Source organism: Furipterus horrens, unplaced genomic scaffold (genome assembly GCF_987537825.1).
Source record: "Furipterus horrens unplaced genomic scaffold, mFurHor1.1.pri manual_scaffold_6, whole genome shotgun sequence".
Lineage (NCBI taxonomy): Eukaryota > Metazoa > Chordata > Mammalia > Chiroptera > Furipteridae > Furipterus > Furipterus horrens.
Window position 1 is genome coordinate 185,186,836 of NW_028327176.1, and position 23,960 is coordinate 185,210,795.

A 23,960-nucleotide genomic window follows, 5' to 3' on the forward strand; every position below is an offset into this window, starting at 1 on the left:
GTATAGCTAGTTTCCTCGGACTGCTGTCACAACGTACCAAAGACAGGGTTGCTTACAACGGCAGACGTGTTCCCTCACAGTTCCAGAGGCTAGAAGCCTGAAATCGAGGTGTTGGCAAGACCATGCTTTCTCTCTTAAGGCTCTGGAGGAGGGTTCTTACTCACCTCTTCAAAGCTTCCAGCAGTTCTCGGAAGCCCGAGGGTTCTTGGCTTCTAGCTGCATCCGCCCAGCCTCTGCCTGTCCTCACACGGCCACCTTCTGTCGTGTGTGCTCACATCATCTGCCCCTCTGTTCGCGTCTGTGTCTAAACTGTCCCCTTACAAGGACACCAGTTACATTTGATGAGCGGTTCACCCTACTTCAGTATGACCTCATCTTAACTCATTACATCTGCAGTGGCCATATTTCAAAAGAAGGTCGTATTCTGAGGTTCTGGGAGTTAGGACTTCAATGTATTTTTGGAGGAGATTATTCATAACAGCCTGTGACCGTTTATATTTGAAAACACAGTGGGAAAGGCAGTACATTTTAGAGTGACAAAACACATCTTTACAGATTTCCATTTTTAAATTACTTTGGCTATTACAACAATAAACTTGAATCCCTAATACAAGTATTGTAAACTGTCAAATAAATAGCACTGCCTAACTTTTTAGATGAATTAGTAATGCCCATACTCATGTTTTTTAGTAATACATATTGAACTAAAGGAATTTTCAAAGACAACCCAATAATATTAGTATTCTATAGCAAAGAATCTATTTACTGTTAATTTTCCTTACATAAAAAAAAATTAATTCTGACTTTTTAACAAGTGGAGGTTTTTAGACCTTATTTCATACAGCTAACCTGAAAATCTGCATGTGTCTTTCCCTTTCACTTGTATTGTTTGTCCTTTAAAAATAGTATTTTCTGTTTTGTGTACTCATTACAGTTTCCTCTTAAGTGATATGACTATCATTTTGCCATTTCAGTGGTTTATTAGAAGTAGGTTCTTTCCTAAATAAATTACCAGTTCACTGTTTATTTACTATTATAACCTTTATACATTTCTCTCTCTTATAGAATGAGCCAGCAAAATCTTTATTTGATCAAGTAAACAACAGCTTTGTTTCTGACAAATTCACGTTACACGGCTCTGTAGGTCTTTACTTAAATAGGCGGCTTACCCAGGGCCCCTATAACTTATAGAAGTTTGAACAGAGAATCGTGATTTTTATTTGAAGAGTTCCAAAGCACTTAGAATATTGCCTGGCGTGGAGTACTCCATAGGCGTCACTATTATAATTGTCACTGGTGGGTCATAGAGACTTGTGACATGCAAATCCCTGTTGTTTATTAAGTGCAAATAATTGAGAGGTTATTTGTGAAGATTTGAATATTAAAACCCAAACTGGGGGAAGGGAAGAGTATGGAGCTATGTGGTTCTTGGAGCTTTATGGGTCTAAAGTTTTTCTGCCTCCAGTGCATCCGCAGTTTGAGCCATTTGTGTTTCTGATCCTCGATACCAACCTTTAAACACGGTCCTGGGATTCACTGGGCTACTGGCAAGCATCCTGCTGGCCAAGGGACTTGCCTGTCTTGGAGAAATGGCTGATCTAATTTCAGGAAGAACAAATCAGAAAGCTTCCTTTGTTAATTGTTTATGTCTAGATAGTAACAATTTGGATGTTAATAATATTATTCCTGATTTTCTTATATAATGTAGTAGGAACTCAAGTTTTAAGAGATTTTCAGATTTTTTTTTCCTATGGGACTTGAAAGAGGCTGATAAGATTTACACTTTACCCATGAATATAATCATGCTAAAAAACATTATTGATCACCAAAATAAACTATTTGGAATGTGTCTGAGTCAAGCCACTGTATTGGAAACCACATTTAGAAAAATGATTAATTTTTAAAAATTAGACCTTCCTATGTGATACTGAATTTGCGAAATAAATTCAGAGCCATTTTATCCCAGGGTAAGTCTGTCAAATAAAACTTCAGATCTCAGGAAATTAATCTGTTTGGGGAGAGACTGAAGCCACTTGACTACTGCTGACTCTGAAATCTCTGGTCACTCATCGCAGCCAGGTTAGGAAGACCTCGTAGGGGTCTTGGTTCTGTTGGAAATCACAAACTGCCCCAATAACCCTAGTTATCTGAACTTCCACATGGAAAGCAATTTAAAATAACAGCCAGGTACATTAGTGGATAATGTAAAATTTCACTGTTACCTTGATTTAGAAAGTTTATTATGGAAGTGGGAAACTCTTAAACTCTTACAACTCTGATCTTTCTTTGCCACATTAGTTTTTTAAAATGTATTTATCGGCCTAAAGCTATAGATGTGGGACTTATTTGGAGACATCTGAGTACCTAGCATATCTGCCCTCAGAGTCACAGTTCAGAGCCTATGTAGTAATTTAAGCTGTGTGTTTATGGTTTTCTTCATAACATGACTTTTATATTCTGGGCAAGTAAAATCAGTAGTCTGCACTTTAATCAATGGCAGACTGAGGTTGCTTTCTAAACTAATAATCCGTTTTCAAAGGATCAAACCAGGATTCCCTTCTTCCCAGAAGCAGTTCTGCTTAAGTGATAGGAATGTAGGGAGTGTGGTCACGTTCCGGTTGGAGTATTCACTTGGGAAACCGGGATAAAACCCCTGCCTTCCCTCTCACGGGCCTCTGGCTGCGGTGATGATTCTGGCTGTCCAAAAGTCGTAGACAAGGGTGTGGCCTTGAAGCTTCTTTAAACCACGAAACGTCAGATGAAAATGATTTTAAGAGGGTGAAGGAATAGTAAAACCAGGTATTAAAAACAGCCATGCCATATTGGTTCAGAAAATTGAATGAGGCTGACACTGTGTGGTTAGTCCTTTCAGGTGTGGTTTATGTGAAACGTTTCAAAGGAATACTTTGCCACTTTGCTCTCTAAGCAGTTTAGACAGTTCTTTATTCCTTTTTGTAGTCCACGTGGTTGGTGGTCTGGTGGGAAAAGAAAGTGGTCATAGAGCACTCCTTTTTTTCTGGGTTTCTTGTCAGATACCTACTCAGGCACCTTAACCAGAGCGCCTGTTCTGGCTGGGTGTGGGTGAGCCAGGCTGCTTTTTCATGTAAATATTTCTTCACTTGCTCAGTAGTCATCTGGCTTCCCTTTTGTTTCTCTCCTGGCTGCTTTCCCTTTTTATTTAACATTTCAAAGTAGTTTCTAATCTAATATACTCGATTGGAAATAACATATATGTATGCATATGCGCACACACACACACACATGTACATGCAAGTAAATGTGTATGTATCTGATACCTTCTCGAAGAACCTTCAACAAATCTTGTAAGTTTTCTTTTGACCTTTGTATGATGGCACTTGAATATTCTCTCAGGAATGAGACAACTTAAAACCAATTTTTTTTCTCTGTTTGAGTCTATACCTGCTTACCAAGCTTTTATTAAGTATTAGATCTTTAAAGCCTGATATTTTTCTCATTGGGGCCAACGTCGTCTTCATTAGTAAAATGACTCCTTTAAATGCTGTCGTGACCAAAAATTAATACAATGCATTCTCATAGCGTAGGAGTAGGCAAGAGAGCTGCCGATAATTTTTAAACCAGGAATGTTTCTGATTGCTCGCTAAGAAAATGTACTGGCTTTACATGATTTGGAGCCATCGCTTCCTCTTCTGCTGTGTTATAGCCTCCCAGAACTCGTTCCAGTTACTGTCCAGTGCTCGTAATAGCATCCGTACCATGGGTCACTTGTGGATTGGGTTCAGCTTCTGTCTCTGGACCAGCCGGGTCCAAGCTGCCCAAAGTTAATTGGGGCTGAACAAGACTTCAGAGAGAAGACAGGTGTGGGACGTGGCTGAGAGTGGTGCCGTGGACAGGCACGTGCCCCTTACTGACCTTGGACTGTCTTATAGTCCGTGCTCAAAGGAGAAGAAACCTTCTGTTTTTCCTTTTGCGATTTTTCTTTAAAGGTTTTCATGAAATGGTCAAACTGATAATTTCCAAGTAAAGTACTTTATTTCATTGAGGCAGTGTGCATAGGATTTCTCACAGCAATAAAGATAGTATGGATTCATTATATATTAAGGATACATATTTGAAATGCCAGGTTTGGGATGATGATATAAAACAAACAAAAAACTCAGACTTTTATCTGGTTTTGGAATTTAGCCCAGGAAAGAAAATCTCTTGGATGTTCCTGCTCAGATCTACACCCTTGGGGCGGTCCTCTTTAACGTGACAACTTGTCCCAGTGAAGGAGGATCAGTAGCGTTCTCAATGCTCTTGTGACCACAATTGTTCCGACACCCCGCTGCTTGCCAGGCATCGTGTATGAAACTAACCCTGTGTAACAGAGCTGCTGAGCTCCTACTCCCCCTGCTTCTCACTTTCCATGTCTTCCTGATCTTACAGCTTCCATCTGTAATTTGAAATATTTGAAGCCCTAGGAGAGGGACTCATATACCACAGGGCTTGTTTTCCCTATAACTTGCACAAAAGGAAGAACCCCGAGCCTGGGGAGAGTTAGTATCATAATGCCCGTCAGGAATGGCATGTGTCCCCTTCCTGTGCTACAAAACTCGAGCAAGGTTTAAAAACGGGGAAGATGCACCATCCTCTTCCTCCCTTCCCCAGGAGGCACACACCTTACCCCCACCACTGGGACAGACACCGTGATCTCCCCCTGACTCTTCCCTGCTGAGCCCCACGTTTTCCCCAGGGCTCCCGGCAGCCACTTCTAGTCACAGTCATTAGCACTGGATCTGAAACGTCGTCTTCATGCTGATCCTGAAGCATCTGGTCACTTAAAATTGTGTGCCTTTCTTCAACACTTGTTCCGCTCTCCCCCCAGTCAGCGTGGACACTTTTAGTTCTTAAGGTGGTGCTGCTGTGCTTGCCGCTGTTAACACGGTGCCGGTGCTTCGTCGTTGCCGTCACTCGCCTTGAGGTGCAGCCACGTGTCACCTAATTTAATCAGCCAAGTGCCTGTCCCTGAATTCTTGCAGTTTTCAAAATGACATGATATATAAAATTACTTCTTAGCTCATAATTCTCTATTTATATTTTGACCTTATTTTCAGCTGTGTATAAGGGGAAAGGAATCGCAATGAAGATGCTAACTAGAATCATTACTTATTTTGCCATTTGTTTTAGGTTGACTTTGACCTTACCAGTATAATTGTTTTAAGTTATTATTAGAAACATGCTAAAGCATGATGACCTTTGAACCCCCTTGTGTTTCAGATGATTAAAATAAGGTTTTATTTTTTAAAAATGTTAAGGAAACAATTATTTATATTGAATTAAGGAAACAATTGAAAATAACTCAGAAAAGAAGACTGGAATTAGAACTAGTATACTTGTATTATTTTCCGAAGAAAATGAAACAAACGGCCAATACAAAAATTGTTTAAGAAAAGAACAAGCATTGTTTAGCATCTGATATACCAAGATTTCTGTATCATGCTTTCATATTTCTGAAACCCAGGCATGTTAGAATAACGGATTCTAAGGCTATGGGAGTTCATGGAAGTGGGCGCATGGCCTTCAGACTTCTTAATACTGAGTGCCCTCAGAGATCGCACCCATTTTGCCCTGATCAAGAAAAATAAACACAGTTGCAGAAATGTGTCCACTGTGGAACTTGACTGAACTCGGAACTTTGAAGTGTCCAGTAAAATCTGATTTGCTCACTGTTGGCTTTGAATTCATCTGGTTTAGTTACTTGCAGCAATAAAGTTGTTTTTCTATCAGTAGCCTAAGATATGCGCCAAGTATTGAAATCCTTAGATTTGCTAACTATAATTGGATTATTTATGTCTAGACTGGTCTTTACTATACGTACTTAGATGCTTTGTCTCAATTCTTGTACCTTTCAGCATGTTCCAGATCATGTGCCATTTTTATTTCCTTTTGGGGGAAGAGAGACAGTAACAACTTTAGAGATAATCCTGTTGCTGTATGAACATGTTTTCCTTCAGTAGGTTTTTTAGTCCCTGGGATCTAGGCCAAGGTATTGCTTTATAGTCAGCTTTTGGGTAAAGTGCATGGGCTTTTTCTCATGTGCCCGTTATCAGAGATCGTACCAGAAGCCTAGCCTCACGTGTACAGGTCAGGTTGCAGTTAGAGACAGATTTGAATGATGACATTGTTCCTGTCCGTCTTTAGAATATGGAATTTCAGCTTTTCTTTTTTTTTTTTGGTCCTTTGATCATCACATAGAGCCGATCTGAATCCAACTTGAATTTCCTTTCTTTGGAGGAGAATTGGTGACGTATCCAAAGCACTGACCACCATTCAATAGTCACAACTCCTTCCGACGGTTGTAGACCCTCCAGGAGTTCTGCTTAGTAGGTGAGACCAACCACAGTGAGATTACAGCCAGCATCGTGGCTTCTCTCGTGTGGAAGGCGAGTCCTGTTCTTGGACACGTGCTTATCCAGAAGTTTATTCAGCACAGATGCCAACCTGTTGTTTTAGCATATTTTAGATACTTGTGTTGGCATACAGTTGATTTCTTGAGGAGGAAGATAATGCAAATTCAGTCCTTTTAGCTGCACATGAAGATGCCTAATAAGTTTATGGATCCAGCAGAAAGAAAAGAGAACTGTTTCTGAGACGAAGTTTCATGTTTTTATAATAGATACTTTGGGGAGATTCTTAAGTGAGATAAGTTTCCTTGCAGACCCCTTTCTTTAGTAATTACGTGAACAAACGCCAGGCATGTTATTGTACACCTGGTCTCTCTTCACTTGTTTGAGGGTCGTTGCCTGACCTGTGTTGTCAGCAAGGACGACTTGCACATTTTCAGGAAATTATACAATTGTTAAAACATAAACCAGTTCTCAAGTTGTAAAGATTGTCCTTAGAAGACAGAGTGTAAGTGAGACAGCTGGCTGTGCCCTCTGACCAGTCCCTCCGGGCAGGGCGCCGCAGTGATTAAACATCCGGCCCGGCGTTAGTGTGGGCTAGGACCCGGCAGCACAGGGCAGTTCGTGTGGGAGTCTTTCAAGACCGATGCCTCATTATGGGATGATTTCGCCTTGATGTCTTAAAAATAAAATGTTGGTTTTAATGGGTGGGATTTGGGACAAATAAAATACAGAAACCTTCCTGTTGAAAAGGTTACAAAATTATGATGAAGTTGTATGTTCAGTGGGGGAGAAAAAGATCGAGTCCGTTTTTACCCCTAAGATTTTGTTCTGGGAAACAAGAACAGGGTTCTTCCAGGAGTAAGAGTGAGAGCCCTTTTTTTAGGATGCTTCCGTTCCTTAAACTGTTGAGAATGTCGTGATAAGGATCCTTGATGTGTTCTGCAAGCGCAGTTCCTTGGTGCACCCTTCTCGGGGGCGGGGGGGGCATTATTGGGGAAGAGACTGCGCTTCAGGCCTCGGAGAACAGAAACGGTCCCTGATACGCTGGTAGCTTTGCTCTCTGCCTTTACACCCCTCCTCCATTCTCCACAGAATCCTCCAGAACGTCCCCATGTCATGAAGCACACTTTTCTCCCCTCTCGGCAGAGTTCTCCCCTTTCCTGGTACACCTGGGAGATGGAAAGCGCTTTGTTTCAGGCGCCTAACCTTACCTGAAATTATCTGGGCTCTGCTTCTAGATCGGTTGTTTTCAGCCAGGGAGATTCTGGTCCCCACCTTCCCCCCAGAGGATATCTGGCCGTGTCAAGGCTGTTTTGGTTGTCCCGTCTTGGATGGCGCTGGCAGTGCTGATGGTACCTAGTACTGGGGGCAGGGATGCTGCACAGGGCCGCCCCCATGACAGACAGTCCGCTGGCCAAGTGGCTGAGAGACCTGACTCTCTGGGCTTAGGAAGGGGTGCCGGTCCTTGTCTCTCCCCTGTGTTTTTAATCTTTCCCTCTGCCGACCCCAGGTTTTCCTATTAAGATGCTGAAGTCTCACACTTACGAAAAATAAAACTTGCGCTTGACCTTTTGTCCTTTCCTAGTTCTTGGTCCCTTTATTCCTTTATAGCAGGCTCTTTGGACAGAGTGTGTTCATTTGTCTCAGTTTCTTTTTTTCTACCCAGTGCACTGTAGTCTGCTTTTGATGCCACCTGGCCACTGAAATGACTCTTTGTACAATTTCCAGTGACGCGCTGGGTCTGTGATGTTTACCTTCCCCCTCTCCTGTCTGATCTCCACCGCAGACATCTGGTGTGCCGCCATTTGACATAACCTGCAGCTTCCTCCGGAGGCCTTTGCTGCCTGCCTTGCTGTTTCTTCTTCTGAAGTGGGACCCTCTTCTCCTCCGCAATGCAGACCCCCATTTGTCTTCAAGACTCTGTGCAAGAGCAACACCCAGCCCCGCCCCGCCCCGTCCCCACTGCCCACCTGTCGCCTTTTCTCTTCCCCTGGAATCCCCCGTCCTCAGGGGTTACATTTCCTGTTGACACAGTTGCCCTCTCAGGGCTGAAACCACCTCTTTCTTATGCTCCTACCGAAGTGCCTGACTCATAACGTGTTCTTAGGAAACTTCGTTGAAAGAATAAATGAACATTAAAAAAGAAATCAGGACTGTCAAAAACTTACCGAGACCTGAAAAAATCCCTTCTTGGCCACACTCAGACCGGCAACTTCATCATCTCTCTTGGAAGCTTGCTAGAAAGAAACCCAGATTCTCAGTTTCTAACACAAAACCGAACCCAGATCTGCATTTGAACAAGGTCCCCGGCTGATTTGGAGGAATGATAACATTTGAGAAACAGGTCTCTAGTTCATTTTCCTGTCCCCAGCAAATGGGGGTTTTCATACGTTCATATGGAATCTAGACATAATATTTTTTTTATGTTTGTAAAGATTAGGTGCTTTTATAAATAGGCTTAACGGCAAGAAGGAAAAGTAAAATGCATATTTCAAGGCAAGGGTCAGTTTAGTGTAATGTCTTACATATTTTTTAAAATTGCATTTCTCCTCAGACCACAGTAAGCAGAAACCCTGGGTGACTTGTTGCTGACAAGGAAGGGGAGATCATTTTTTAACTTGAAGTGCTTGCTGCTTGGCGTATTTAAGAGTTTTATTTGATATCGCCTCTGATTATGTTTGTAACAAGAGCCTTGAGTGCATTTTTCACGTGAATATTCTTATTTTGTGTATAGATTGAATTTCACTAAATCTTCAGACCTGAAGACTATGGATCTGGCTTAAAGGGATAAATTCCTGGACTTCTTTTGGCCCTTTCTGATTGTGGGGGATGGGGGTGTATGTCCCAAAGTTTATCTTGGCTTTCCTAGGAGATACTAGCTCTGCGTCCATGAGGACTGAATATAATTTAATAAAGTGAACTGTCAAACCTTTAATTTCTTTCGTTACAGTAAGCAGTATGACTCAGCTGTGCTTTTAAAATGAACATTTTAAGGGTGGATGCTGTTACATGGCATAACTTTTGTGTAATAAATATCAGGTTTTAATTGTAGTATTAAAGTTTCTATAACGTAATTTCCAAAAACATGGGAAATCTGATTTTTGATTGAGTCTGATTAAAAAAAAAAATCTCAAAGTTAAATGTTTGGACCAAACATTTCAGTTCCAGCTTTCTTGCCGAATTCTTTGAAACAGTTTATAAAACTTCATTTTAAATGCTTAATTTGAAACTTGATTTTAAAACTCCAATAGAAATGCCTGAGGGGTCTGAATTGGAGAAAGCCTGTTAACCACATGGGTTTATCACTGGAACGGAGAAACAGATTCCTATCAAATTTGGCAAATACTTACTGAAGGGGATACATATATAATCAGGCAATTTGAAAGATAAAAGTTGGTGGTAGGTGACTGAGAACGATAGTAAAGGATGGACAGAACACAGTCCCTGTCTCCAAAGAGCTTACCTTTAAGTGGGAGGGAGCCAGTAAACCGGATTTCAGTGTAACGTGTGAGCTGCTCTAATAGGAGGGAGGATGCACAGGAAGCTGCTGGCGCCAGAGGAGGGGCACTGGTTGCCAGATTCCAGTTAGAAGTCGCATTTTTATTTCAGCAAATTAAACTCCCTGAGTCTCAATATCCTTACCTATACAATGAAGATGTAACTGTGTCTATCTGGTAGGCTTGTTCTGAGGATTAAATGAAAACATATGTACAGTGCTTCGTACAATACCCAAAGCAGACTCTTGCTTAATACGTGTTAGCTTACTGCTCCCGAGTGGCAGTTACTGTGTAACTATAGAGAACTTTCCTCTGGCTTTGTGGCTTCCGCCTCTCCTCTCCCGTCCCTTTTTATTTTTTACCCCCTAGTCATAACCCTGATGCATGATAGGAAGGAAGCGTCTCTAAAATCTTGGAAGTCAGATTTAGATTTCTTTGGGAGTTTTTTTCCCCTTATTATCTCCCCTCCTTTCTCAATGTGAATAACTCACTTTTTAAAGTTTCCAGAACATGAATGGTGTGGCCTTTTTACAATATGTTGCCTCTCCTCATTCAAGATTTGCTCTGTCCAATAAGGAATCCCTTTGTCATGTGTGACTATTTAAATTTATAGGAAACAGAATATGTAGTTTCCTAATCACACCATCCACACTGAAATGCTCAATAACCCCCCTTAGCCCGTGCATGCCAAATTGCTCAACGTACGAATAGAACATTTGCAAAAGTCCCGTTTCGTAGCACTGTTCTAGAACAGTGATTGCTGATCACGTGTAGGGCCCAGAAAGCGGGCTGTTCGCCTCAGCAAGTTTGTAGTTCGAAGTCCTCTCCCCCCACTTAAGAGTTAGTAGTTTTTGTAAAGCTTGTCAGCCAGCTTTGGTTATTTTCTGTTAAGGAGGTACAGGGCTTGAGCAGTTTTGATTCTCATTTTTATAAATATAAACTCTGGGTTGATTATATAGTTCTCGTTTTAAGACTTTTATTAAACTATGTTGGGTTTTCTTTTCAAGTAAACCTTAGCACAGTTTTCAAACATTTTTAGACAGCCATCTTTAAAATGCTATTGCTGATTAATGATGATTATGTTTGATTGGATTAAACGTATTCAGCAGAGTACTTTAAATCTCTTCTTGTTCAGTTTTTTTATATCTTAGGTTTGCCCATTGTTTTTTTCCAAGCGACTCAGAATGTATTTTTTAAATACAGACAGAATTCGTTCAGGGTGTTTCATACTGCAGGTTTCATTTATACCTTCATTGTTACTTACGACACACACAGACATTCTGACAGATAATTTTGAGTAAAACAGCAAAAGGAAGAAAAATGTTCTCTACTGACTGCTGCTGGCAGATTTACAGCGAGTGGAAGTTTCCAGGTATATAATCATTCCAGATCAGTCTGCCCAGAACGTACTTCTTTTGTCCCAGAAAGTATCCTCCTGTATGCCTGTCAGAGACTTTAAAAAAAATTTTATTGCTCTAAAAATGTTCTTTATTTTATGATTTGTTGTAATGAAACAGATTGGGTTTACAGATGTTTAAGTAAATACTACGTTTTTATAATAACAAATATTACCATGTTGCCCTGGTATACTTTATGATATGAAGCTGTATTCTCTACATTATACAGGAATACCCGTTATAGTAAATATTCTGAAAGATTGGCTGTCAGATCAGAATTGAAGAGTAAGTGAATAACCCTTAATGTTTTTATTGTTTTTCATTAATATATATATTTTGAATCCTCACCCGAGGACATGCTCGTTGATTTTAGAGGGAGAGAAACATAGATGGGAGAAGCATCTCTTGGTTGCCTCCCACATGTGTCCCAACCAGGGACCGAACCCGCAACTTTTCGGTTTATGGGATGACGCTACAACCATTTGAGCTACATGGGCCACGGCACCCCTTACTGTTTTTAAAAACAACTTGAATTTACAGTTTGAAAGCACCCTAGAGATCCTTGACTGTATTTTTACATATGACAAAACTTAGATTATGGCTTTATTTGTGGTGGCAGACCTAGATAGCAGTAAAAAAAAAAAATACACACACACACACATTTCATATAATAAGCTTATATGTAATTTACATGGTATTCATAGTTTATACATCTCCTCAGAAATACTGTGAAGAAACTTGAATTCAAAGATTTTAGCAGGCAAGTCCAGTGACTATATTTCAATAATCTTAGGTTGTTATGTTTTATATTGTTGGTTTTTTTGTTTGTTTGTTTGAACAGGGCTAATTATTGTATCTAGCTCAAGTGTTTGCTTTAGGGTCTTAACAAGTAATACATGATACTAAAACATGCTGCAGTGTGGTTCAACTTGGAAAATATTGCAAGGAAAAGAAGCCAGACACAGAAGATCCCATATTGTACGATTTATGCATGAGAGATGTCCAGAATCGGCAAGTCGGCAGAGACGGAAGGTGGATGAGTGGATGCCAGGCTGAGGAGAAGAGGGGAAAGAAGAGGGGCTGCTTTTGGGGGGATGAAAATATTCTGAAATTAGGTAGTGGGAAGGCCGCACAACTTAGAGAATATGTTTGAAACTACTGAACTGTACACTTGAGAAGGGTGAATTTTCTGGTACACGAATTACACCTCAGTCAGGAAACAAAAACCTGTCATGCATATAAAGCCCTCACTTTGCAGGTGCCTGATATGTAAGTAGCTCTCCAGTAAGCTTGTATACTGCTGTTAACTAGGAATGGTTTGTGAATTTTAGGAAAATAATGCATAAAACCTAGAAAGTATAACATTTAGTACTTTATTTCACCCTCTGAAATTCTTATAAGTGATTTAACTACTAAATAGCATATTTTAGTTATTTTTGTCAGCGGTAGCAGTGTTTATAATGTGAAAAAAATATTTGCTAATGCTAGTTTCCAAATTCAGATGTTAGGTGTAGCAATTTTTTTTTTTTTTTTGCAGAAAAGAATCCAGTGTTTTAAATCATTTCAACAGTTTCTAACAAGTAAATGTCATTAAAATGGTAAATTTTATGATCATATGTTTTACCACTATTTGAAAGATAACAATGTGATAATCAGTAAATACCAAGTCTAATGGGAGTTGTTCATCCTTGGTCTTTACTTGCCATGTTATGTTTATAGTCCTGTCTTTTACTAATGCAGAAAAAGATAATCATACAAATCATTCATGGTGACAGATTATATGTATTTTTAGTTTGGAGTGTTAAAAACCAAAATTATTAACAGCTAACATTTCCTGTTTATGTATACCAGGTACTGAATATGGCATACCTTTATTCACCTCGAAATGTTACCACGATAAAAGAAAGATCAGCGCTTTGGTCTTGGGTGTGGGGAGGGGAGTGAAGCCTCAGACTTCTCAGTGTCCGTTACTTATCAGGTGGAAAATTCTCTAGCTTTCAGAATCTGTGATAAAATGTACTGTAGAGCTTCCTTCAATGCTGGTAGCAGGAAAAAAATTGATACTTTTTGTTTTAAGACTTTACATGAGATAGTTGATGGTAAAGACATTTACTAGGTGTAGCCCCACTGCCTAGGAATATATATTGCTCTTGATGTATAATCGTTACTCAGTTGTATGTTTTAATAAATTCCAGGTATTCATCAGGATACAGTTTGATAATAAATTATGAATTGTGTTAACTATTATCAAACTGATTCAGTGTGACACATTTTGTTTCGAGTGGTGTTCTCGGTTGGGATGGAGAGGAGACAATGTTCTCTCAATTTTTTAAAAATATGCTTTGTTTATGCTGTTGTCCCCATTTCTTTTCCCTTTGTTCCCCTCCACCCAGTGACCCCCTCGCTCCCATTGTCCCCCCTCTTAGTCCATGTCCATTGGTTGTGCACATAGTTCTTCTCAACATCTTCCTGTCTACTCCACTCCCTCCTACTATGCTTCCTAATTCCTGTACCATCTCCCTCTCTTTCCTCACATCCCCCTCCCCACTAACCTCCTCCCAAAATGTCCCCCATACCTATAATTCTTTTCCCACTCTTGTTGCCTACTTAGTCTGACTTGTTTTGATTCCCTAGTTTCTGTTGTTGGTTGTTGTGATACAGTTTTCATTTTAATGTTCATAGTTTCGATCCTCTTTCTCCTAAACAAGTCCCTTTAACATCTCATATAACAGTGGTTTGGATCTAATGAACTCCTTCAGTTTTACTTTGTCCTGGAAGCACTTTCTCTGACCTTCTATTCTGAATGACAGCTTCGCTGGATAGAGTAATTGTGCTTGTAGGTTTTTGATTTTCATTACTTTGAATATTTCTTGCCAGTCCCTTCTTGCCTGCAGAGTTTCTTTTGAGAAATCAGCTGAGAGTTATTGGGACCCCTCTGTATGTAATTCTCTTCTCTTGCTGCTTTTAAGATTCTCTCTTTATCCTTAATTTTTGACATTTTGATTATAATATGTCTTGGTATGGTTCTCCCTGGGTCCAGTTTTTTTTGAACTCTCTGTGCTTCCTGGACCAGTAAGTCTATTTCCTTCTCCAAGTTAGGGAAGTTATGCTTCATTATTTTTTCACACAATTTTTAAATTTCTAGTTCTTCTTCTTCACCTTCTGGCAGCCCTATGATTTGGATGTTGGCCCGCTTATAGCTGACCAATAAGTTTCTGAGCCTCTCCTCATTTTCCTCACTTCTCGTTTCCTCTTTCTGCACTGGTTGACTGTCTGTTCCTTCCCTGTGTTCCTATTTGTTGATTTGATCCCTGGTTTTCTTGCCCTCACCACTAGTTTCATATACGTTTTCATTCATTTCAGCAGGACTAGCCTTCATTCCTTCCCCGTCATGTTTAAGATCTGCTGTCAGGTCTGTAAGCATTCGTATAACCAAAGCTCTGAACTGAGCCTCAGAAAGATTTCCTATCTGCTGTTCTGTTAGATTAGATATTTGCTCTGTGGTCAGCTGCGTCACCGGGATCTCTATCATGATCTGTGCCATCCTGACAGTTTTGTGTTACCTTTGCTTCCTGGGCGGGGCCGTCACACCTCCTACGCTCTAGGGGGTGGAGCCCCGTGTACTCGTCACAACCGGGGGACCCGTCTCACCACGCTGTGGCGTTTTCTGTGGCGGTGGGGATCCAAGATGGATTCCTGCCGTTCACTCTCCGCTGAGAGACCGGGAGCCTCCTCCTTCGTCCCCACCCACTCCGGGCCTCACAGGCCAAGGCAGTGGGGGTCTGCCTTCCCCAGCTTTGGAATCTCAAGCTGATGGGTGTGATCTGAAGCCGGGGGTGCTCCCCAGGCGCTTCTTGCCTCCCCCTAAATACGGGTGTCAGTGCTTACCCCTGTCCTGCCTCTGTCGCTGCTGCAGCCGCCGCCAGCACAGGTTGACCTTTCCTCCCAGGCTTCGCCCCTGCTACCTGTCCGGACGAGCACCACTTCTTTGTAACTTCATGTGTTGGACTTCTGGTTATTTCTGGTTTTGCGGTAGTTGTAATACTTCTTAGTTGTGGAGGGAGACGGAGCGTGTCGGTCTAGGCCTCCATCTTGGCCAGAAGTCCCCTGTGTGTGTTTGCTTCCGTGTCCCAGGGAGAGCTGTCGCGCCTATGCGTTGTAAGGGGCGGAGCCTTAGGGATTGGTCAGTAACCCGCAGCCCGTTTCCCCACGTTGTGGCGCTGTGTGCGGGGGAGGGTCTGAGGGATCAATGCCCTTGCCCAGCACTTGTCCCCCTTCCAGGCACCTCTCCCACTTCCCTATAGGACTGGCGCCCCTCTAGCTGCTGCCCTGGCCGTCGTTCCCAGAGTGGGTGGGTCTGCGAATGTTCTAGGACCCTGGGGGCCCTTTAAACAAGCGGACTCTGCTGAGAGACCTGCAGTTTCTGCCTCCGCCCCAACCCCCACTCTTCACACAGTCAGAAGCAATGAGGCTTGATTTTCCCTGGTGCTGGGACCTTGAGCTGCACGGTCTGGTGAGGAGCTGGGAACGCTCCCCAGGTGTCCCTCCTGACTTTTTAAAATGTGTGACTTGCTTTCTGGTGGCCTGCTGCTGCCACCCCTGCTGCTGCTGCTGCTGCTGCCACCACACCGCGTCCTCTCTGCCCCAGCTGTGCCCGTCCTACCTGTCTGGATGAGTATTTCTTCTTTATATCTTTGTTTGTTGGACTTCCATGCAGCTCGATTTCCTGGAACTTCTGGTTGTCTGTAGTTCTGAGGTAGTTGTATTCCTTCTTAGTTGTGGAGGGAGAAGGAGCGTGTCTGTCTACGCCTCCATCTTGGCCGGAAGTCCTCAATGTTTTTGTTTTCAAGGAACTTGGAAGGTTATGGGGGAGGGGAGGTGTGGAATACTGAAGAACCAAGTAGTAAAACACAGTTGAATAGAGTTCAGTGCTTCAGTATTTGGTAAAGATGTGAAATACTGCAGGAAATCGGAAAGACGGCACAGTGGTTACTGAGCTCGGGTGGGAGCACCGCCTAAGGTGGAGAAAGTGTGACAGGTACTCCGGGCAGGAAGGAAAAAGCCTAGGAGCCAACCCTTCCGAAGTTGGTGAGATGGAAGACCCCTCTGGCTGAAGCTGGCAAGGTCGAAGTAAGGCAACCTGTGGTTTCACTGCTGAGGTTGAGACCAGGTTCCACAGAACTGAGGATTTTGTATTTCATCAGGGAGGCGATGGGGAGCCACTTGGTATAGGTCCTCAAACTGAAAACGATGTCATGACTTGCCGTTCCAGGAGCGATGTAATTTGGTAGTTTTGTGTGGGGTGGAAGATGGGGGTGGAGAGACTGGGAGCTGTTGCAAAGCACCCTCCCGGGGCTGGGCACATTCCCTGCGACACCACAGTCTGGCTGTTTCTCGTTCCCCTTTCTCCTCTCATGTCCCTGTATTGCTCCCGTTCTCGTAATAGTGCCGGTAATTAGCTGTTACTCCTTGAGTTAGCGATTTTACAGTAATCTCTCTTACTTTAATAAGTGGTGTTTGTAAACAGCTTTCCTTGTCAAATTTTTATTAGAGGTTAACGATGAAATGGCAGAAAATTGACGCAGTTTGAAAGGGCACACCACGTAGTGGAGCCACGGGATGGAAGGGACCACCTATAAGGCTATTTCACTTTGTAAGATAGTATTTCTCAACGTGTGGACTATGTGGAACCTGAATCAGAATTCCCAAAGGGTTTGTTTAAAATGTAGACCGAGCCCCTTCCCAAACCTGGTGGAGCTAAAATCTTTAGGAGTAGGTGGGAAACGTGCGTCTTTAACCAGCAGCAAATCCAGGTCCTTTGCTCATGTCTGCATCCTAAATTTTGGGAACCACTCATTAAAGAATTATTACTTTCTATGGAATTATTCTAGCAAGTAGTCTTAGATTTCATTTCCTGTATATTAGGTTCTCTCTTGGTGGAACATTTTCAAGTAGACCATCTTATATGTGACGTCTTATTGTCAGGTGGAAGCCAAAAGAACACTAATGTGGTGGTTTTGGTCCTGCTTTGCACTTTTCTTAATAGTGCAGTCAATTTCTTCTTGTGTGGTTAAGCATCCAGGTCCCCTTTGAAGGGTTGCATGCCCTCAGCACACACAGCCCACCCTGTGGTGTTTGTCTTCCATCTGTCAAAGCTCATTGAGTCAAATTCCTTTTCTGTGGTAGTGTCAGTGTTACCAATGCCCGGCATGGGATGATTCTCGTTCTGCCTGTTCGACTGCTGATTTCAGATCCCTGGACGTTATTAGGCTCCTCCTTAAAGTGTGATATAATGACCATTGAAACTGTACTTTTAAATTCTAATAACTAGCCAGCCTTAAAAAAAAAAAATCGTTGAAACAGGAGTTCCAGAACACTATATTTTGAGAGGGCGAAGGAATTTTCTAAGTAAATTTACTTCTTCCTGGGTAAAAACATGAGCACTCGACCTTATATCTCTGTTTTAGTTGGACCCGGCTCCCCCTTAGCTTTACCTTCATTGATCCTTGGTTAATTTTATTACTTACGTGACTGAGAATTAACAGATAATTGGCTTTCTTTATATTCATTTTAGATGGAGGTAGGGATGGAACTCGGAAATATTTATTCCGCATGGCTGAAACATGTAGCGTGCTCCTTTTCAGCCTAGTTTCCTGGTAACTTTGAAACTAAAACATTTCTTTCTGATGTGTCTAAACTGATAATCATGCTTAAATATGATTATCATAAATTTGTCAAAATGTATTCATTTGACCCCCAAAAGTTAAGTACTCTGTCCTGTTTATTTTTTGTTGTGAAAATCTCTCACATTGACCCCATAATGCCTGTTTTCCTTCTACTTTTACAGAAGTTGTTCTTTGTTACTCAAAATAGTATTTATCTCGTGATTATTTTTCTGTTTTATTTTTACAATAATACATGTTCATCTGAACAAATTAACAAGTACCAAAGGATATAAAGTAAAAAATTAACAGTTGGCCAGCCACTCAGTTCTTGCAGAGACAACCACTGTTACCAGCTTCCTTGGCTTCTAGATCCTTCCAGGGCACATACATGCCTGTCATTCTTTTTCATCTTGCATAATTGTCCACTGTCCAGTTAACCATAGTTTAGTTAACCCATCTTCTGCTGGGAAGTATTTCATTGTTTCCTGTTTTTCTCTTTTCTATCCCATCTTGGCATAATTTAAATGATGTTTTGGTTTTTCAGGACATACTATTTTAGAGTACTGTCAGGGTTTCAGAATTTACATAGAATTTCTTGACTTCATGTTTATAATTTTAAAGACCATTAATTTTCTCAGGGAATTAGAGTTACCTTGTATGAATGAACTCTGAACTCAGTGACGCACCATTTCGTAGGCTGAGGAGAGTGAGACAAGCAGGGCAGACCCCAGGGACCTCACACTGGGTTTCTGCTTAGGCTTTCCTGCCGGAAGCTGGGTGTTCATTCGGTCTGTGATCCCAGCGCATATTTTATTGATAAGATTTGGTGACTAGGAGGAGTGTTCTAATGCCTGTTAGTATCGATAGGCCTTGAGACAGAAGCATAGTTTTTCCTGTCTCTTCTCTCAAAGTCAGATTTTGTTGTATGGGGTGGGTGGAAGGAGAGTTGTACAAAATCTTATATAGCTTTTTACTGAAAACGCTGTGTTTTAAGGGTAGGTTATTTAAAATGTGTCCTTCTAATTATTTGTATAGCAATCCTCTTTTCCCCAGCTGCTAATCCTTCCACAGCAAGGATCATTAGTGCTTTATTCCTGATCATGCCTTCCATGTAGTACAGTAAATGTTGGCTGATAAATTAACAAATACAGATAATGAAGAGGAAGCAGAAATATTTAAATTCTAGTTATCAAAGTTAAATATAAACATTTATTATTTTTGCTAATCCATTACTTATTTAAGCAGTAAGTAATATTTCTTAAAAAACAACTATATTTAACCTGCATGTATATTTTGTGAAAAAACTAACTCGCTAACCTTCAACTAGTTTTTATTATGTATGATTAAAAAGAAAGAATATGAACAAGATTAGAGAACTTGTGTTTTCCCACAATTGAAATGAAATTTTGTTTTGAGCATTCATCAGTGAAAAGTATCATTTTGAATTCTTTCCTACTTTATTTTCTGCAGTGGGAAGTTATGAAAATTAAATTTCAAGAAAATTATTTTAGTCTACAAGAATTAAAATTATACCTGTTGCTTTTTAAAAATTCACACTTTGAACTCATGTACAATATTTCAGTCATAATTGCATGTGCATGACTTATGTACTGAAGCATATGAGGGCTTTGAAGTCAAGTATTTGACGTTTTTTTACACATGCAGGTAAAATTTTCCCATTGGAAGTTGTTATGAACTTAATAAACCTATCTACAATTAATAACGTTTGAGATTTAAAAGGAAAAAAAACAAAGCTGTTTGTATTACTTTGAAAACAAGAAAGCAAAATATTTGTAAGGAAGTGGGCCTCTTGTAATTGACAGCCTAAAGTTTCAAAACATTTGAGAATTTTTAATATATAATTCTTGTTCTGTAATTGGTGCCTTTGTTAACTTTTTGGGGTATATTAGAGGCATGTCCAAAAATTTATTTTATTTTATTTTTATTTTAATATAACAACTTTGATGACACGGCATGTGCTCTGTTCTTGCTGTCACCAGCCGGCTTAAAGTATTGTTTAGTTCTTTCAGTATTGTGATATTATATATCTAGTCTGTTTTTTAAATGACTTTATTAATTTATTTTTAGAGAGAGGGGAAGGGAGGGAGAAAGAGAAACATCGATGTGAGAGAGAATCTGTTGCCTCTCATACGTGCCCCAACCGGGGACCCCGGCGTGTTCCCTCACGTGGATCAGGATGACGCCTAACCGCGGAGCCACACCAGTCAGGGCTCTCCGGTCTACTTTAATTGGAATGTTTAATACCAGTGGAGCGGGGATATTTTTTCATTAAATTTGTTAAAAGATTCCAAAAGAATAAATGTTCTTAGTGGGGCCTCTGAAAATTCACTTCCCGAGAAGATTGCATTTCGGGAATTCTACATTTATACCAGTAGAGGGCACTGCGTACCCGTAAAGGACACCCGGTGCTGCCGTCCGGTGATGAGCTGGTTGTCCTAGAACTCATTCGTCGTCACTGGTATTTTTAGGGACCTAACCAGATTCCTCCCCACCAAGGCCACTTGCCTGTGATCATCTTGGAGATTGCCACTTGTTTTTGCCCATCATTGGAGTACATCCTGCTGATGTTTAGTGGGTCACAGCACACCTTCCCGTACTATATCTAGGTGCATGAGTTAACCAGAAATTGTGATTTCACCCCAAAAAATAGAAAATAAAAAAATCATAGAATCTCAGGTTGGAAGGAACTTGAACCTTCATTAGATTCCACATCTCTTATTTTATGTTTAATTTGCTAAATCGAAATAGTCTCAAAGGAATTCTTTTCAGAACAGTCATCTGTTAATTAATGGAATTTTACGTATTAAAACTGCTTGTATCTTTACACCGTTGTGGTCATATTACACAGTGTTTCATTCTCGGAGTGTGTTAACAGAATATTTCATAGCAGAATGTTGTCTTAGGAGGTTATCTCCACGGATGTGTCTGCTGATATTAGCAGCGGAGTCTTTAGGAACTGAGCGGCCGCTCATTTGTAATAAAACTGTAACGGTAACGGTGCCCTTGCCAGGCAGTCAGAGCAAACCTGTAAGTCTCAGGCTAGCGCTGTACCAGGTTACTTCTGAGGTGGGTGTAAAAGGTAATAGGAATGCTGTACAAGGAGCAACCAGGTGGGGGTCCGGGAACACCCTTCTAGGTCAGTGTGATGGGGCCTCCATTTGTAGGAGAGTATTGTGCTGAGTGCTCTTCCGGGCTCCCTCAGTGCAGACACCTTCGCCCTCGGGTCTACCCGGTGTATGCAGCTGTGGTGAACAGCGTGGGTCCTGCAGGGAGGCTGCCCGCCTCTGAATCCTCGCTCTGCCCCGCGCTAGCTCTTAGGTTATCTTGTCGCTCCTCTCTCGGCGCCTCAGTTTCCTCTTCCTTCACGTGGCGTGATAAGCACCTGCAGGAGGCATAGAGTTACTTAGAGTGGGACCTAGACGCAGTGAGTATAAACATGTACTCACACTGTTGTTCTTACACACCCTCGTTTTTTCTCAGTGGCACCCTTGCTGGGTTATGGTAGCTCAGTTCTTAGACCTTATTCCATTTTGGACTGCTCCCTGCGATTAAAATAGAGTTTATTCTGTGTTTTCTCTAAATAACCCTCAGTTAGTGATCTCTATGTCAAGGAACTAGGTGTGTATATAATTTTTAATGACTTAAGCTTTTTCTATTTTTTTTCTTTAAAGTTCTCATGAATCCAGTAAGTTTCCTTTTTTTGATCTAATATTTTGCTCTTGAATTTTTCCTGTGGTGTATATAATGACATTTCAGTTGCTGTTTTTAATGGCTCACATTGACACTACATTTTGCATTTGAAAATCTTACTGTTCAGTGAAAATCAAAAGACAATTTTTAGCAGATTTTCTAACATTCAAATTTATTACAGTGTTTTATATTGAAAATTGATTATGTCATTTATAAGATATTTGCATTCAATCCAATTAAAATATTTAAAACAACTGGCCATTTATATAAAAGGTCTCTCTATTAACTTTCAAATTCTATATAATAAAAATTTATTACCCACATATCAGTTCTGCGTGAGGGAAACCAATACCTGGCACATAAATATAAAGACGCGTTTTTAAAGGTATGAATTTGGTCTTGAAAGGTGACACCTGTAAATAGTTTAGATTTTTATTTTCACTATATACTTTTAAACTCCATGCCCCTCAGCAATTTCCACATAGTCATGGCTTCTTGGTAGGTGGAATAAACCAATTATAATGAGACATTTTGGTTCTAGTTTGCCAGTCTATTACAGGTATAAGAACTGGGGCTGAGGTGGGGGCGATTATTATCCAAATGTGTTGTCTGATAAACATCTGGCATTTCTTAGGGGCGGGGAGGGAGGTATTACCTGGAATAGGTAGAGACCATAAACTAGAATGTTTTCTCCATTAACCTAGGAGCCATGTATTTCTTAGGCAAAGGATTTTAAATAAAATGTTGACTGAAATATTCCCTTGAAGAATATACCGTATTTTTTGCTCCATAAGATGCACCTGACCATAAGACGCACCTAGATTTAGTGGAGGAAAATAAGAAAAAAAATATTCTGAACCAAATGGTATACTAAAATATTTAATGAAGTATAACAATAATATTTCAACCATATAAAGAGAACAGCAGTCAACAGCGGTATTAAGAAACATCATCACTGTCATTAACAAATGAGAAGACACTTTAAGGTTCAAGTATTCTAGTTTTCTGGGAACCCCAGGCCAGTTAATACGCATCACGGTCTGTGGTGCAATATTTGCTCCATAAGATGCACAGACATTACCCCTCACTTTTTTGGGGGAAAAAGTGCATCTAAAGGAGCGAAAAATATGGTACCTTATTAACACCCAGATACCTGCACTCAGACTTTAAAACTAGTCAGTCATACATAATAGCTACCTCTCCGCCATGTCCCAAATCAAAAAACCGTCCTGGTATAGAACATCACATAGTACATATATCAGCCATGTGTTACATGCAACTGCGTTACAACTCTCTATAAGTGAGCCAACAGAGAAGGAGGCAGGTCTTCTTTCTGCGTGTTTATATTAGCATCTTATGTGTGATCGATTTAGAATGTTGAATTAATATAATTTATCCAGATGGCCTGATAGATGGGAGACAGGGAACTGTGCTGGAATAGGTTACCATCCATTTCGTGAGTCTGAGTTACAGGCTCGTTTCTTTTTTTAAGATAAAAAGTATCATTACTTTTCAATGTTTTCCATGCACTTGACAAGTTTAATAAGTAAGACTTGGAGTTGAAACATAGGAGTCTTTTTTTAGTTTTCCAGAATGACATTGTATCAAGATATGTTTCTTCAATAATCTCTTGTGAAGGCTTAGGAAATGGCCAAGATCACTTTCCAGTATTCTTTTTCTCATTATACTCTCTTCTTTTTGTAATATTTTAGCTAAAGAATTTTCAATTGGTTTATTAGGATAACGTATGGGTAAAGACCATAACTTTGGAGCCAAACTTGTCTGTGACATTGGAAATTAGAGTTGCCCTGTTTCTTCATCTGCTTAAGAGGGTTTGTAACAGCACTAAATAGAGCAACATGACATTTAGAATAGGACTGGTACATGGTAAGCACTTCATTCATGGTAGCTATTATTATTATTATTATTATTATTTTCATTATTATCTAGATTCTAGAGAAGAAGACTTTGAAACTGTAGACATAAGCATACTGGGCCCTACTTGTTAATATTCATTCTTAAGAGAGAGTGTCTTAGAAAATACATGAAAATGAAGCAGAGTATCTTTAGGTTTAAAGACACCCTCTCTTTTTTAGCAATACTCAACTTGCAGAAAAGCTCGCATTTCACAAGATATATGCATGATAATGAGCTGGTGATGGGATAAAGCCAACAGAAGCTGCAGCCCCTCTGCCATCATTATTGTGCATAAGCATGTAAGAAAGTATAGGAGAAAGGGCAGCCCTTCGAGAAGTAACCCAGCAGCAGGGACTGATTGGACGCACAGTAAGAATATTATTTGGGGGTGTCCCGGCACATAGT

General features: G+C 40.6%; 1 protein-coding gene across 3 annotated transcripts in view; it reads left to right on the plus strand.

Annotated features, from left to right (window-relative positions):
• Nucleotides 1-23,960, plus strand: part of SCAF8 (SR-related CTD associated factor 8) — a 164,585-nt gene that overhangs the window by 80,311 nt on the left and 60,314 nt on the right. Inside the window, exon 21 of one of the 3 annotated variants that reach the window (XM_090280005.1) lies at nucleotides 5,483-5,671. The exons of the other annotated variants lie outside the window; for them this stretch is intronic. The gene's annotated coding sequence lies outside the window, so the exon portion shown is untranslated. Of the gene's footprint in view, nucleotides 1-5,482; nucleotides 5,672-23,960 lie in introns of those variants that run through there. 3 annotated transcript variants of the gene reach the window in all.